The following is an 8,863-nucleotide window of genomic DNA, read 5'->3' on the forward strand; positions in this document are numbered from 1 at the left end:
TTTAGCACAATTTATAAATGAGATTTTAAGACCATGTCTTGGCGCATAAATGAGATGAGTAGCAATCACTTTGCATGTCCTTCCAAATCTCCTTACTTTTCAGTGACCAGGTATGAATGAATGGAAAGCAAGAGCCCCAGATATATGACTAACTAGATTATTACAGACCTAAAATGAGAATTTCTATTTAGGTGGCGCAATGGATAAAGCACCAACCCTGGATTCAGGAGGACCTGAGTTCAAATCCGGCCTCAGATACTTGACACTTACTAACTGTGTGACTCTGAGAAAGTCACTTAACTCTCATTGCCCTGCAAAAAAATAAAATAAAAAAAAAAATGTGAAAATTAGAATCCAACAATTCAGATTAATGTAACTAACCCAATGCCTAAATTGGCCCATTTTAAACAAATCGTGTGACGGTACTAAAGCCATCATGCAACGAACCAAAATGAATTTTAAGTTCAGGCTCCACTGTTGTTCAGTCACCCCTGTCCCAAGTTTGCTCCCTGTTCTATTTCAGAGCAGGGAAAAAGGGAGAAAGTGAAAGAACAAGTGTAGTTTAGGGACTTTAAGGCAGAAGTTCTTTAGAGTTATCCAAAATATGAATAGCAAAGAACAGTTGATGCACTGCTTTCTCATCTTTGGAAAAACAAAGATGCATGCTTTTAGATGTTGAGGAAAAATGCCCAAGTGTGTAATTTAAGATACAATGTACATGATTATAGATTTAGGAGAAAAGTGAATTGTTTACAGAGAAATCTGTGTCAGTGGATGAACTCTGGGTGTATGACCACAGTCATAAGGCTAGAATCAAAGAGCAAGTGTTAGAAACAATACTAGTAAGTGTGGGTGAAAATAAACTGAAAAAAGGTTAACTGTCCAATTATTTTTCTTAACATATTTGCATGGTTGGAACAACAAATGATTTCCAGATATTCTATTGCGCATTAAATGTATGTACCAGGGGCAGCTAGGTGGCACAGTGGATAAAGCACCAGCCCTGGATTCAGGAGTACCTGAGTTCAAATCTGGCCTCACACACTTGACACTTACTAGCTGTGTGACCCTGGGCAAGTCACTTGACCCCCATTGCCCCACAAAAAAAAAAAAGAAAGAAAATACCAAATGGGGACATGAAGAGTCAGAAAGGACTGAAACAACTAAATGACAACAATGACTAAAGAATAGGAAATGCCAGATATATATAAATTTGTATTAGTATTGAACTATCCCAGAATCAGTTATCTATTTTAAGATACTATTGAAAGTTCCAAGATATCCAGCTTCCTATAAAATTTTAAAAGATCTTATTTCTTTTTTTTTCTTTTTTTTTTGTGGGGCAATTGGGGTCAAGTGACTTGCCCAGGGTCACACAGCTAGTAAGTGTTAAGTGTCTGAGGCCGGATTTGAACTCAGGTACTCCTGACTCCAGGGCCGGTGCTCTCTATCCACTGCACCATCTAGCTGCCCCCGATCTTATTTCTTTTAAAATATGCTCCAAATATTCAATAAACTTCAATTTAAGGAATATGAGGCAACTATGGTGCAGAGGAAAAAGCAGTGAACTTGGAATCAGAAAAACCTAGGTTTACACTCCGGCCCTAAGACTTACTAGTGGTAAGATCTGTCAATTTTCTCATCTGTAAATTAGTAATGACAATATATCTGAATTACCTACAAATCACTAAGTTATCAAAAAATATTTCATAGTGGATAGAGCACTGGCCCTGGATTTGGGAGGACCTGAGTTCAAATCTGGCCTCAGACACTTGACACTTACTAGCTGTGTGACCCTGGGCAAGTCACTTAACCCTCCTTGCCCCCCCCCAAAAAAATTTCATAAAGTGCTATACAAATATAAGCTAGTATTAAGTATTGTAAATTTTATATAACATAGCATTATCATCATTTTTAAAAATATTAATTAGGGATAACTGTAGAGAGATTCACCACAGGTTTCCCTTTCACTCTTCTGTGCTTTTAGAATACAAATCAACTTAAGAAACTGATTCGTTCAAACCTTTAGAGAAACAGATTCTATTATGAACCAAGGTTCAACTTAGTGAAAAATGTAAAAATTAATACTGGCTATTTCATACTAAAAGATATGAAATGTATTTATGGAATTTTTTACCAAAGTCCATTAGAAAAGAAGAACATTTTCTTATTGTCTCACCTCAAATATGTCTGGGAAGGACACTTTTTAAAATAACGTTACAATCTGTTGATTTTTAACTTTAAAACAAATGCTGACTGATACATTTTGGGTAAAAGCATGTTTGAGAAAGAAGATGTATCAACAAGATTTTTATCTACTACTCTGATCATACTGTACTAGATAATCTAGCATTTATGAGACTAGTATTTTAAGGAATAAATAGAAGGGGAAAGAAAGATTTCTATCTTAGTCTTTGTAGACCTCAACATATTTATAGGAAACTACACATGGATGTTATTTTTCCTACCCAGAAAAGGCTATTCCTGTTATTCACACTGAGCTGGAAATTAACATTTTAGAAAAAAGCCTATGAAATGTCTATGCTAAAATTTAATGAAACGTTAATGATTATATTTATTTCCATCCTACTTATCTAGCACAGCTTCTAATGGTGATGCTGACCTCATGTGAATGAATTAATGAAACATTATTACTCTATTTTCTATTTTTCTCCCTACTCACAACCTATCATAAATGCTGGATAGAAGCTAGGAATGGTATGAGTATGGCTGTGCAATCATTTCAAAGGACTTGGTTGAATGGCCTAAGTGGTGGAATTTTTTAACAGAATCCCAGACTTAGACATCAAATACAACCCAAACTTGAGCCAAGAATCTTCTATAACACCCCCTCCCAACAAGTGGTCATTTAACGTCTACTTGAAGACCTCTGAAGCAATTCAGAACTCAATACTTCCAACTTCAATTAAATAGATTACTCCTAAGTATCACCAAATATTAAATAACTTTGTCAGCCATTGTATTAAACTAATTTTCCTAGAGAATTAAGTATGTATTCAACTTACAAAATTTAGTATTCTCTTGTGAATGTACTATTGTATCAGAATGAACTGTATCACAGAATGAACATGAAACACTGAATAAACTGTACATACAACTCAAAGCCTTTTATTTCAAGTGAATTAACAAAATGCTATCTTTTAAATATAAATTTTACTTCAAATACACAAGACATTCAATTGCATTTTCATTTTTCTATGTATTTATAGCTATATGAAGCCTTAAAATGATAAATATATAAATGACATTACTATTTACAAAAAAATTTTGAGATGGTATAATTTATTATATATACATATATATTTCTATATCAAATTAATACAGTACTGCGTGGTCTCATGAAAAACATAGCCACTGGAGTCAGAGGACCTGGCCAGTTACTTGCCTATGTGATCAAGGGAAAGTTACTTGATCTTTCTAGGCCTCAGTTTCCTCATTTGTAAAATGAAATGGCATGATGAAATAATCTCTCAATTCCCTTCCAGTTCTAAATCTTTGGCTACTGGAAAAGTTACTGCAGGACAAGGGAAGCATTTGAAGTCTTTGTGCCCTTGATCCTTCATCACCACAAATCATGACTACAGAAGTAGCCCTTAAGTAGCTGAGGGAACTTGAATTCTTTTTCTCAGAAGGAAGCCTTGCATAAATATTAGTTCTGCCCCTCAACCCAGAGTTCCCTGAAGCTACAGTAGGCAATTAAATCATCTAGAGAACTCCCATGATCTTAGGACTGGGCAGAATCTCCAGGTGCCATTGCAAAGAAATCTTTGGGGACAAGTCATAGATTCTTCACAGCAAGGAAAGAGGTTTTTTGTTTTGTTTTGTAGCTTCAACACCCCCTTTTAAAGCATTAGAAAACTTCCACTTTGTTCTGCCACCCAGAGGAGCCCAAAAGAACAATAGCCCAGAATATACAAACCACCTCAGTGATATGGATGAGATGACTCTCTAGCAAATAAAATCAATGCAGAAGGTAATAAGTGGAAATGATGCTGAGTTTTTTGAGTTAAGATGAGAAGCCTACATATACAGTGAAGAGGTGAAACTATAAAATAATGGCATGCCCACTTAACTGCTAACCAAAAGGGCAGTCACATCCTGTATACTCAAGGTGGAAATATCTGGGGGTCATTTAACAATCTTTCTGGCAGCCCATTATAGTAAAAAAAAAAAAATCTTGAACTCTTCACTGTGCTAGGAGTTGATTAGCAGTTGACACTTACCAGCTATGTAATAATAGGCAAGTCACTTAATCTGAATCAGTGTCCCCGACTGTAAAACAGAGTTAATACTTGCAGTATAAGGTTTTTCAGAAGAAAATGTTTTGTAAACCTTATAACATTATATCCATATAAGATATGTGTAAACAACACATGTAAATTTATCATCTTTATTAATCTGTCACCCATTTCATAGAGAGGGCAAATAAGTTACAGAAAAAATGCTAGCCTGTTTCTGACACTCAGAATTTTTAATATTTTGGTCATTTTTATGCTTTATGTTTGTCCTCTTGACAGATCAACCAGTAATTTTTCTGATTTCCTTAAAATGTTAGCATTTGGTTTCACTGCTTGCTCAGTTTCCATTTCAAAACTACTACTTTTTATTTTAAATTAACCTACTTCCAATAAAACTAAAACTTAACATATCCATGTCTGTTACTAAAACACTTCTTCAGTGATTCTGGGGACAGCGAACATGAATAAGTGCATATAAAGAAAAGTAAATCTGATTATAAATACGATTACTGCCCATCAACGGATTACAATTTAACACCTATAGCTGATATGTAACATTAAATGAGAACAAAATTCAGATCGTTGAATAAAGTTCCAAAGAAATACCCCATACTCCAGTGACAAAGTGCAGCAGCCAGGTTCAAAGAAGTTCCTGCCTAACCCTCGTATTCAGCTACTAGCAAAAGCAGCACAAAGATGCTAGTCCATGAGATCGGCAGGAGTGCAAAGCCAGCGACTCTATTAGATCTTTTCTCTCTTTTCTTTAATTACCCAAGGAAGACCCTCCAAAAGAGCAAACACGGCTCGATGGGCTCCTCCCGGCCAAAGGGTCCCGGGAAAGTAGTTCTAAGGCTGGCTCCTTCGACCAGCCCCGCAACCACCCCCCTCCCCACGCCTTCCTCCGCCTCCGAAGTTTTCAGGACAATTCCTGGATGTCCGAGGAAGGCGAGAGGAGCCCCGCGCTCGCGTGGAGGAGCACCCTGTCACCGGCCGCCGGGGTCCCGGGAAGGGCCCTCCGAGACTTCTCTCACCGAGTCTGGTTTTGTTTTAAGATAACGAGATTTCGCTGTGAGTCAGCCGAGCCCCGGGAGGCGGGGAGAGGGACGGGCCGGCGCACAACCTGCCGGGCTGCCCGGGGGGCCCGAGGGGGCCTGGGCCGGCAAGCCGGGGAGCCGGGCTGGAGCGGGCCGTCGCCTCGGCTGGGCTGTCCCGCCCAGCGAGCTGAGCTGCCCGTCGCCCTCCGCCAGGCTCCCCTCCGCCCCCCCACACACACTCACTCATACTCGTACACACAACACACTCACGCTCGAGCACACTCACGCACTCTCCTCGAGTTGGTTTCCTCCGCAGCCTGACCCCCGCCCTGCCCCAGGACCAAGGACTCGCGGCGGCGGCGGCAGAAGCGGGACATAAACACATCGGGAGCAGCTCGCACCCGGCCCATCCCCCTCCTGCCCGGGCCCGGGGGGCCCCGGCCACTCGCCCCGCGCCTGCCTCAGGCCCCGGCCGACCGGTGTCAGCGGCACAGCTCCAGGAGCACGGCGGAGCCAAGCACACTGGCGGACGCGGGGCGGGGGGAGGGTGGAGCGTGAGCCCCCATTCTCTCCCTCGCCCCCCCTCCAGCTCCTCCCTCTTACCTGCGAGTCGAGTCCCAGCCGAGGGCCGCCGCGCCTCGGTCCCTCCCCGCTGGGCCGAGGGGCAGCCGCCGCCGTCGCCGAGGGCCAAGAGTCCGGAGGGAGCCGGCCGGGGCCTCCCCGGCAGCAAGAGCAGCTCCACAGGGAGAGGAGGAGACAAAACAGCGCCGCGCCTCCTCCCCTACACACTCCCTCTCTCACAACCGCTCCCCCGCCCGCCCGCTCTACAACAGCTCCTCCCGCCCCCCCACCCCCACCAACGGCGGCGGCGGCGGCGGCGGCGACACTGAGCCCGGCGCACGCAGGAATGGTCCCCCCAACCCGCCGCCGCCGAGCTCTCCCCGCGCCCGGCCCCCTCCCTCCAGCCCGCCCAGCTCCGCCCCCTCCGCCTCCTGCTGCCGCCACCAGGACACACGAGTCCGCGCGCCCCCCCCCCCCCAACACTCGCAGATCCCCGGCGGGAGGGGGAGCAGCGCAGCCGGCCCCAGGAGGCGCTCGGCTCCGACTGGCGACGGCCCGCGTCCGGAGTGGCGCGCGGGCGCCCCCACCACCCCTCGGGCCCCCGGCTGTGGTCTCCGTCCAACACCTGGACCGGCTGCTGCGTGGAATCCCCGACTCTCCCCACCCCCCAGTTAAAGTTCCCGCATCCATCTAGGGCGCCCACCTCGCGCCCCTGCACGCGAAACTTCCCACCTGCCCGCCCCCCCACCAAGACACCACAGGCCGGGGCTCCCGCCAGCCCACGGGATCGCGGGACTTCAGGTCCAAGTGGCCTGCTTCACCTGGCCACCCCACCCCGCAGGCAAGACGGCCCCTCCCTCGCACGCCCCAAACCCTCGTGGGCCACGCTCTTCACCCGCCGCCCGGGCCTCTCGGCTCAGCACGGCTCTGCGGGGCTTGGTCCATGCACCTGCCCAGGCGCACCGCAGCTGGCCGCCGGGGACCCAGACCCACCCCCTTCATCCCTGCCTCCTTCGGGTCGCCACACTCGAATCCCCTCACCCCCAGCCCATTATTATCATCCCTTCCATCGACTTCCATAGGAATGGATCCAGACTCGGGCAGTTTGACAGTTATGGGTGGGGGGAGGGGGTAAAACACCCAGCGCTACACTCGCCCTCCCTGCCACCGCCCCTCCCGGAGGGGAGTGCGCCTGTTAACCCCGCCTTGTCCCGCCCCCGCCCCCTGGCCGGTGACGTGCCACGGTGAGCCCGCCCCCGGACGGTCCCCACGCCGCTCCTTCCTTCCACTCCCTCCTAATAGCGTCACCTCCTCGCCCGCCCCGCTGGCCCCGCCCCATTCCCAGAAATTACAACCGACTCTACCGCCCGGCGGCGTGGCCGTTAAAGTTTGCGTTCAGCTTCCGCCGCCCGCGTCCGTTTAGGCGCTGGCGCTCAGCCGCTTCTGGACGCCTCGGAGCGGGCCCGCGCGGGTCCGGACACTGCAGCAGGACTGGGGGGGACGGGCGCGCACACGGCTCGCCTACGCCCGGCCGGTTCCTGCGCTGCGCCTTCTCCGTGACTGGAGCTGAGGATCGACTCCGCAGTGGGGACGTGCCGGAGTTTGCCCAAAGTTTCTCATGGAAAGACTCTCGTCTCTGCGGCGCTTCCAGACCCTTAAAAAGAAAGCGCTTTGGGCCCTACCGTCTGAGGAGCCGCATTAGAAAGTTCTGTTTAGGGGGCAGCTAGGTGGTGCAGTGGATAAAGCACTGGCCCTGGATTCAGGAGGACCTGAGTTAAAATCCAGCTTCAGACACTTGAAACTTACTTGCTGTGTGACTCTGGGCAAGTCACTTAACCATCATTGCCCTGCAAAATAGAAAAAAAGTTCGGTTTAGTGAACTGCAGAATCGGGGCGGAAGAGGTGGTGCGCTGTCGGAGCGGAATGGGGCGTAGCCGCCCTGGCCATGCGGTGGCTCGTTTTGTTGGGAAAGAAGAGTCTGCGAGGGATGCTCAGGGAACCCAACGTTGGTCATGTGTTGTGAAAGAGCAACGTACTTTTAAAAGCTTGTAGGGGCCTGGAGTCGACACTGTGTGCCCCGGGGCAAGTCACTTAACCTCCGTTTACCTTAATCCACTGGTAAAGGAAATGGCAACCACTTTAGCTTTGCACGGACTATATTGGGGCGATACGGACTCGGGGTGTCGAAGAGAACTCTAACAGAACAACAGATTATTAAAACACTTGGCACAGTGCCTAGCGCATAGGAAGCACTTTATCAATACTACTGTTAGTAGTAGTGGTGGTGGTGGTAGTAATAGTGCTACCTGTCGTACCATTCCCCCCACCCCCCACCCCGTCTCAGAAGAAAAAAACACTATCGAAGGCCTCCCAGCTCTCCGAACTTATTAGGAAAAGAAGTGTTTAAGAGAGTCTGAAGGTGCCCCTAAACCACTATTTTTAAAAACCCTTGGGCCTTCCCCTCCCTCAGTTTTCCGTGGCATATAAATTTAAACCAAAAATAATTTTCTGCTCAGAAGAATTTTGACATCAAAACGTCATCTAGGTCAAGCTCTTCATTATAGTACCTCACCTTAAGTTGTTTTGGTTTTTTTTCTTAAACTCAAAGGGATTTCCCACCTTCAGCTCTGAGGTCCTCTGAATGGACTTCCTAAATTTAGAGCTGAAGCCCAGAGAGTTGAATGGGCTTGGCCATGATCTCAGAGGACGGAGCCCGGGTTCTCTGACCCCCGGATTCGGTGCTCTTTTCGTGGTACCAAAGTGAAGAGACTTGCCCCAGATCCCCGAGTTCACTGTTAGTCAAAATTCAAACCTAGGTTTCCTGACTCCAGGTTTCCTCTAACAGGTTACTCTATTACACTGACTCTACTTGATTTTTTATCTCATTTAACCTAACACAGGAGTGAACAAAAACCCTCGAGAGATGAGCTGATTTGCACATGGTGTCAAAAGTTGTCTCAAAACTGAGCAATCTAGCTCCTTTAAATGCAAATCTTAATGAAGTTCTGG

The 8,863-nt window shown here is 47.0% G+C and overlaps 1 protein-coding gene across 5 annotated transcripts in view; it reads right to left on the reverse strand.

The window, feature by feature from the left end:
- Positions 1 to 8,473, reverse strand: part of ELF2 (E74 like ETS transcription factor 2) — a 92,425-nt gene extending 83,952 nt beyond the window's left edge. For 3 of the 5 annotated variants that reach the window (XM_043970422.1, XM_043970417.1, XM_043970414.1), the window contains exon 1: positions 5,897 to 6,080. The gene's annotated coding sequence lies outside the window, so the exon portion shown is untranslated. Of the gene's footprint in view, positions 1 to 5,583; positions 5,602 to 5,896; positions 6,081 to 7,660; positions 7,702 to 8,426 lie in introns of those variants that run through there. The other 2 variants (XM_043970415.1, XM_043970416.1) reach the window with 2 other exon arrangements.
- Between the last annotated feature and the right edge of the window lie 390 nt (positions 8,474 to 8,863).

The sequence above is a fragment of the Dromiciops gliroides genome, chromosome 6 (assembly GCF_019393635.1).
Source record: "Dromiciops gliroides isolate mDroGli1 chromosome 6, mDroGli1.pri, whole genome shotgun sequence".
NCBI lineage: Eukaryota > Metazoa > Chordata > Mammalia > Microbiotheria > Microbiotheriidae > Dromiciops > Dromiciops gliroides.